We start from the raw sequence: 8,205 nt of genomic DNA on the forward strand, positions 1-8,205 counted from the left end.
AAAAAAAAAAAAAATCAAAGCCCACATGAAAATCTATAACCTAGAAATTAGGAAAGAGAAAATGTCCCAGTTTCAACTGCCACTATCACAAAAATGTGCACTAACAGCTTGAGAGATTCTAGTACACAGACTTTGTAGGGGAGGGGATTAGGGAAACCTCACGTTGCTATATAAATTTAAAAATCCAGGTTTTCTACATCTTCCAAAAACATGCTTCATAATGAGACTCCTTCAGAAAATACAGTCAACCTACAGACTATGAAATAACCTTTGAGGCAACCATCTAAATGTTGAGCATCTGAAACATGTAATAGTGTGTTTCTCTGTCTCTCTGACTGGTCAAATCTGCCTTGAAATAGTGAAAGGTCCATTAGTACTAGATCTTTTTAGTATCTTTTGTATTCTGAGTTTGTTAGGGGATTTTGTTGAGCAGCACTGTTTTTTGGAAGGCTATTTTGCCTCTTCCTGAGAACTGAACCTAAATAGGGGATTGATGCTGCCCCAGGCTATAAAAGACCAGTTGCCAGTGACTTGGAAGAGAACTAAAAGGAGCTTATGAGGGGAGTTTGAGGTAGTTCAGTTTCAGGTTTTGTTTTTTTGTGGTGCTTTTCCTCCCTGTTTCCTTTCTTTTACTTTGCTACAAGGGTCTTGTTTCCCCAAGGGTTTACCACCTTTTTTTTTTAATAAAAAGTGGTGGGGGTGGAGCAGAGGGTGACAGCTCTAGCATCCATGGAGGAATTTTCAAGACTGGGGAAGTGAGGATGACTGTAATTAGTGGGATGTATATCATCTTTGGGGTTGCTCTGTAATGTCAGCTACATGTGCATGAAGTGTTGCCTGATGGTGCTTATGGAGAAGTTGATAATCAAGGGGCTGGTAATACAGCTATCAACAATAGTGGAGTTCAGGCAGGATTCTAAGTAGGTGATGGAAGAAAGCGGAGGCGAGACCTGCACATACAGATGAGAGGTCTCTGAAGCCTAGCAAGAAGGATGATTTTTGATGGACACATCAGAAGAGGGAAACCCTTAGGAACAGGTGACTGAGACGTCAGTACAAAAGAGTGCAAGGGTTAACATCCTTTTGCTGGCGTAGGCTGGAGCTTGCAACCCAGTCCTAGTTGTTGGCCAGAAGTCTACATCCCTGTGGAGCAGGCAGCTGCCTGCACTCTGCTGCAGATTCCTGACCCTTGTACAATGAGGGAAGCACAGATACAGCAGAGCAGTAGACTTTGCAGTGAAGGGCCTGCATGGCATGGTACATCTGTCCCCAGGCTGAATCAGACATCTTTTATAGGCCTGATTTACCCTATGTGCCATACATAGGTTGCTGACCCCTGACTGAGCAGGGTGAAACAACCAATTTATAATCGCTATATAATGAGAGATGAAGAGGAGAAATGCTTAAGATCTAATGATATGATGGCATAACAGTAAAGAACAGCCAATTCCAGTCAAGGGGAAGAGAGAATGAAGCTTAAAGGTGACCTCATTTCAGAAAGAATGAAAGAAGCATCAAGCTAGATCAAAAGTCATGATTAACTGACAAAAGGAGTGAAAGGAAAAAGATCTGAGATGTAGACACCAGGAAAAGACAGGTTTGTATTATTGGGGATTGAATCCTAAAAGGGGCTGACAAACCAGCTACAGGGGATGACCCAGGAAGCAGGAAGATGTGTTGTCTGCCAGGAATAAACTCATGAGACAGGCTGAAGAGGACTCCTATGAGAACAGGGAACAATACATTAATTAATCACTTTTCATGGAGGTACAAATTATATGACCACATAATCTGTGACAAGAATAAGGACAGCTGTATTAGGCTGAGGAAGGTACTTCAAGAACTAGAAGCTCAGTTGATCCTCAGCTGTTTAATTTCCTGTCCCAAGAGAAAAAGGGAATAAGCAGGACAAGATAACTGAAGATGTATAGCCCAAGGAGGTATGACCACTGTCCAGCACTTGTAGCTAAAGGACTTTTATCTTCTAGAGATGGGTTCCATTTGAAGGGAGGAATAAGCAAGGTAAGAGGGGGTGGCCCAGAAGGAAAGGACACTAAGGCATAGAAAGACAGTGGAGGGCCAGGCAATGACTTTATTGTATTTACTTCAGTATAAGATGACTCCCTCCCCCCCCCCCCCTTTTTTTGATATAGGAAACTATATCAAAAGTCAAGGTATGTCGCATCCACTGCTCTCCCCACATCCACGGCCTGTCATTTCATCACAGAAGGCAATCATGATTTCACCTTGGTAAATCCATGCTGGCTTTTGCTGATCACCACCTTCTTCTGCGAGTGTTTAGAAATGGATTCCTTGAGGACCTGCTCCGTAATTTTTTCCAGGGAATGTAGCCAGTCTGTAGCTGATGGGTCTGTAGTTTCCCATATCCTCCTTCTTCCATTTCTTAAAGATGGACACTATATTTGCTCTTTTCCAATCATCTGGGACCCCTCCCAGTCAACATCTGTTTTCAGCAATAATGGCCAGCAGCTCTATCGCACCAGCCAACTCCCTCAGCACCGTTGGGTGCATTGTGTCCACGTGGACTTGTACACATCCATCTTTTCTAAATAGTTCCTAACCTGTTTGTAGGAGGTGAGCACTGTTGGCTGCTCAGCTCCTCCCCAAGCTGTGCTGCCAGGTGCAGTAGTCTAGGAGCTGATCTTGCCTGTTAAGACTGTGGTGAAAACGGCAGAGTACTCTTCAGCCTTTTCCACATCATCTGTCACTAGATTATCTCCCCTGTTTAGTAAGAGACCCTAACATAGTTCCTTACTTAATTGTGAAAACGCTCATGATTTACTATATAGTTCATTGAGCTGGATGCCAGCAGAGTCAGCAGTTTTAAGCCATGGTGACTCCATAGCTCAGCACTGCTCAGTATGTATTTATGTATTCCAGATCCAACCCACCTCTGTGCAAACAAAGGATCCTTGTACTAATTAGCCCTCCACTCGCAACGGGACGCAGGTGTTTTTGTCATGAGTTCTGGGTTCCTCCAAAAATGTATATGCAGTGCAGGGCAATCTGGTCCAGTTTCACCTCATGGAGGGCAGAGCCACAATAATCATTGGTGACAGGCTGAGAGAAGGGCCAGCAGAAGGATTTTAGGTAAATTATTTGGGGGCCTTGTTTCATGATTGCCAGACATTTAAGGCTGGTAAAGAAACGGTAATAATTGGAAATGGGGAAGAAAAGTGCAGCTTAGTTGTGGCAGTGAAGACCTTGAAATGTATTTCCTGCGGTGGCTCGCCATGACTTGAAGACTCAAGGTTGGGGGCAGGGATTGCTCAATGAGCACTACCATATATCTTATTCAGATGGGCTACCCTAATCTATCTTTGTGGTAGATTTCCATCAGCTCGTTTGCCCACTATGGGCCATGTGTTTTAATCATGCTTAGTGTTGGCTGCATTTAATTAACTTCACAGTTGGTTTCTGTTACTGAGCACATGCTACTTTTGGCAGCACTTTAATGATAATGCAGTGTATTTAATGAAGTTTCTTTGTATGTGAATGTAAGATGAGGGGCTTTTTTCTCCATGTTGATTGTGGGGAAAAATAATTTGTCTTGTATTCCAGTAAATACGGTAGCTATGAATGGAAATACTCTCACATTCTAGCTGATTAGGTGCCTGGGCAATAAAATGGAAGAACTGGAATTCGTGATTTTTGGATCCAAAATGAGGCATTATAGTAGCAGTGAGTGTATGGTGGAATCCTAGTTTCAACTGGAATGCAGATATTGAAGGGTGTTGAACTGTTTAGGTAGTTTAGAAATAATAAAGGTGGCAGCAAACACAGGAGAAGCTTTGTCTTGGAGATGCTGTGAGGGGAGAAGAGTAGCTCAGCAATGACTGAGGAGTCTTTTCTGGGAGCTGGTGGTCTGAAGACCAGAAATACTGGAGTTCTGATTTGTGTTGTCTGTGTGTTTGACTTGTCACTATTTTAGGAGTGACTGCTTGGTAGGGTTTGTGCTCACAGCTCTGTGTGGGGTAGTTTTCTTTAAGTGGTTGGTTTGGCTAATTGAGGGGTGGGGCCAGGCAGCCCCTTGCAAACAGAGAGGGAGTTTGCCTGGGGGTTGCTTTTTGCGTGTGCTTCTTGGTTTTCTACAATCTAGATAGCTCCTATAAGAGGCATAAATGGAGACTGAATCGGCAGTTATTTGCCTGGGATGTTTCATGTTTGTGTTCCTCCGAGAGATTCAAGACCATTTCATCTGCACCAAGTGTAAGATTAAGCTGGTGTTCTTCTGGAGGAAAAGATTGAGAGGGTTGGAAGCATATAGGTATCCACCCTGAAGCTGCTAGAGTGTTCAGAGAGCACGGAAGATAAATGGCAGCATGTGAGTGCTAAAAGGAGGGTCTCCAAAACTCAAAAATAAGACTGAAGTCAGTAACTGCTTTTTGCATACTGTTGTGGAGCAACTGAGGAAAAAGCAGAGGTGCGAACCCCAGCAGGTAAGAACTAGAGACACAGCAGTCGAGAGAGCCAGGAGGTGCAGGAACCCAGTGATGGGTGTTCTAAAGCAATTGCATCAAGAGGGAAGAGAAGACCGATGGAAATAAAAGCACCAATTTGTTATCTGGATTTGGGGTCCTGGGAAATGTGCTGTTTGCCTGGAGGCCCCATGTTCATTATGCTACAGAAAGACTGCCAAAGCTCATCCCTCCTTCAGGTGACAGTACTACCAGAATGACACTGATCAGATTAAAAATCTTCCTAGTCTCCTCCAAGGAGACTTGTGGCGTAAGTGGTGTTCTCATCAGTCCTTCCAGTAGAAGGAAAGGGATGATTACATCATGCAAGTAAATGTATGGCTGAGATGGTGTTGATGTGAAGGTTTTGGATTCTTTGACAGTGGAAAGATATTTGAGGGGGGAAAGATTGCTATCAAAAGATGGAAGCCACCTGACCAGAACTGGAGAGAGCATCTCTGGGCATCGTTTGTCCAACCCAGTAAAGAGCTTAAGCTAGGTTCCATGGAGGGGGTAACAAAACCCTTCAGCCACAGAGCAGTCAACCAGAAAGAAGAAGCTTCTGCTTAACTTGAGGAAAGGTCTAGAGCCCAAAGAGAGCAACAAAGGGTATAAAAGGAAACAAGTAGGTCAGAATGCAAAATGTGTCTGATTGTACGTGTACAAATGTGAGGAGTATGAGGAACAAATGAGAAAAGATGGAAGTTAAGGCCTGTGAAATGAGCTATGTTTTGATTGGTATCACAGAGAATATCAACTTTTGAGCTACCATCTGTTTCAGAAGGACAGATTTGAGAGAGAAGGTGGTGGGTGTCACCTTGTGTATGTGTTTGACGCACGTGTTCTCTGTTCAGGAGGAAGAGGGTAGCAGATGCGAATGTATTTGCATGAAGGAAAAAAATGAAAGGCACAGTAGTGATCTAATTGTGGGGATTAGTTGTATATTGCCAAGTTGGGAAGAAGAGGTGGATGATGTACTCTTCAAGGAGGTGACGATAAAATTATCCAAAAATTATGAAGTGATACTGATGGGGCACTTCTGTGTTCTGGACATCTGTTGCAAAATAGTACAGCCAAACATAATGTGTTGAGCAAGTTGCTAATGCGAGTGGCGGACAACTTGCTATTTCAAGCAGTTGGATACAACTAGGAGGTCATTTATCTTGGATATAGTCTTGACCCAGTAGAGAAGAATTAGTGGAGGGTGTGAAGATGATTGAAGACTTTAGAGGTGGTGATCACAAGATGATAAAATTCATGATCCTGAGACTGGGAAAATCTGAGGCCGGCAGAGCTAAGTTGCAAGATTTCAACAAGGTGTATTTCAGCCAATTCAAGGAGAATAATAGGCATGATGCTACAGGAGGAGAGACTAGAAGATAAAGTTCCCAGGGGGGCTAGTAGCTCCTAAATGGCACGGTATAGGAATCTCAACAGAAAACTATTCCAGCACAATGGAAGTACAAAAGGAATGCCAAGAAACCAGTGTGACTGCACAAGGAGCTTCTAGGTTGCCGCAAAAGGAAAAGGACAGTGGAATAAAGGGCAGATCACCAAGGAAGCATACCGGGAACTAACTTGCAGGGAAAAAAGAAAGGGAGGCAAACATTAAAAAACATACTTTACTTTACAAAATGTGAAGGATAGCAAGGAGAGGGTCTTTAAATATGTTGGAGTCTTGTACCTTTGTTTAGGGTTGGGCCAATCACCACGCTGGGGTCGAGAGGGAATTTTGCCCCATGATCAGGTTGGTAATGGCCTGTGAGGGTGGTTGCCTTCCTCTAGCAAGGGACATGGATGGCTCTCTTGGGCAAAATTTTAAGAAACAAGAAAGATGTCGAAAGTCATCTTCCCCATACTTTACCTGTGGCAGGTTAGGTTTCTGTGTGTTATAGATGTGTGACAGGTTAATTTTATATAGTTTTAGTAGTAGATTAGACAAGAATCTGCATGTGATGGTTTGGTTATGCGTGATTCTGTCAAGCAGAGTTTTGGACTAAACATTCAAAGATTCCTTCCAGCCCTACTCTTCTGTGATATTATGATTCTAGATTTCGGGAATATAAGATGTGATGGTATAGAAAAAATAGAACCTGTTCTAGTGAAAAGTAAAGTCCTTTTTTATTATTCCTTCCAATTAATAAAGAAATTATTTTGGGGATTTGATCTAGACCCCCAGGTTAGACTTGGAAGTGGCTAGGAAATGGAAATCTGTACAAAGTTTTGGAGACTTCAGTAGTAGTGGAAATGTATTGATAAAAGAGCACTGGAGAAATTGAAATAGATTCAGATACAAAGTGTGCTGCCAAATAATGGTAAGGTGCAGTTAGGTGATTTGGATTAGTTAATAGGTGATAACTGGCTGGATAGAAACACTACAGAGAGGGTCCAAAGGCAGGTGATTAAAATGATAACGGACTTAGAAGGCAAGCAACATGAGAGCTTGAAAGGCAGTTAAGAGGGGACACTGTAGAAATCTTCCAACTATCTGAAGTGCTCTTACAAAGTAGAGACATGGTACCTTATCTCTAATGCTGCAGAGGGCAGGATGCTTGAGCAGCTTGAAGTTATAGCCAGGTAAGTTTAGATTGGGTGGAAAAACTCAGGAAAAACTTCACAGTGAGGCATTGGAACAGACTGCCTAGGGAAGCTGTGGAATCTTCATTGGAGGGTCTCAAGAAGAGGTTGGATAAGCATTAGTCAGGGAGTAACTATACCTACCTATACACTTTTTTTTTAAAAAAAAAAGCAATAGAGTGAAATCTAGAAGCACCCTCCTCCCCACCAAACCTCAAACAGGTTACTGGGAGATCACCAAGAAGTTTTGCAGCTCAGAGCAGGTAGAAATTGGTTGGAGAGGACCCTACTCAGAAGCTGGAGAAAGAAGCTGAGCTTCAAACAGGTTTAGTTAGGAAAGAAGTTTAAAGCAGATGAGAAGTTTATGGGGGAGATGCAGAAAGAGGAACTCTGGTCCTCCCAGCTGGAGGGTGTCATACATGGAGTTATGCTTGCTGTCCACAGCTTGTAGTACAGAGGGTGTTCTGGTTTCCCCATGCTTCTGGGTTTTCCTAGTTGCTACATGGGGCTGGGAAATAATGTATGGACAAACAAACTCCTCAGACAGGCCAATAAGAATCAGTACAGGATCTAACAAGAATGGAAATTTGGACTCATTAAAAAGAGTGATTATTTTTTCCTAATATCAAGATATGCAAGAATAAAATGAGAATAACTAGAGGCTTAGCTGAGTTTAATATTCTTTGAAAGTTCAAAGCTAATAACAAAAGCTTCCTTAGTCATCCTGAAACAAACAGGATGGAAGAAGTGGGGCTTCTGCATGCTGAAAATGGGTGGAGAGGGCAACCTAGGCATGACCCAAGAACTGGGTCGTATATTTATTAGATATTCCTCTCCCCCATGGCTCATTGGGGGATGGGGGGGTGCTGCTTGCACCCTGGGAGGGCATGGAGGGTGGGCAGGAGCGTGTGCCCCCAGATAGGGGCAGGAGGGCTGCAGCTGTGGGCTGGAGCCAGGGCTACACTGGACTCTTCTTGGCAGGGAATGGGCTCAAGGCGGGTGGCGTCGGTGCTGGGAGGGGAGCTATGGAGGGGGCTGCAGCCACCCCAGATTTTGCCATAGCCCCCTTCCAGTGCTGCTGCTGCCTGCCCTGAGCCCAGCCCCCACCAAGAAGAGCCCGGCTGAGCTCCAGTCCGCAGCTGCAGCCTGC

At 43.7% G+C, this 8,205-nt stretch overlaps 1 protein-coding gene across 1 annotated transcript in view; it reads left to right on the plus strand.

Moving 5' to 3' along the window:
* HNRNPM (heterogeneous nuclear ribonucleoprotein M) overlaps positions 1-8,205 on the plus strand; it is a gene marked incomplete at its 5' end in the record, with an annotated part of 34,689 nt that overhangs the window by 12,026 nt on the left and 14,458 nt on the right. The window lies entirely within an intron of this gene.

Source organism: Gavialis gangeticus, unplaced genomic scaffold (assembly GCF_001723915.1).
Source record: "Gavialis gangeticus isolate Ggan-Ray unplaced genomic scaffold, GavGan_comp1, whole genome shotgun sequence".
NCBI classification, from domain to species: Eukaryota; Metazoa; Chordata; order Crocodylia; family Gavialidae; genus Gavialis; species Gavialis gangeticus.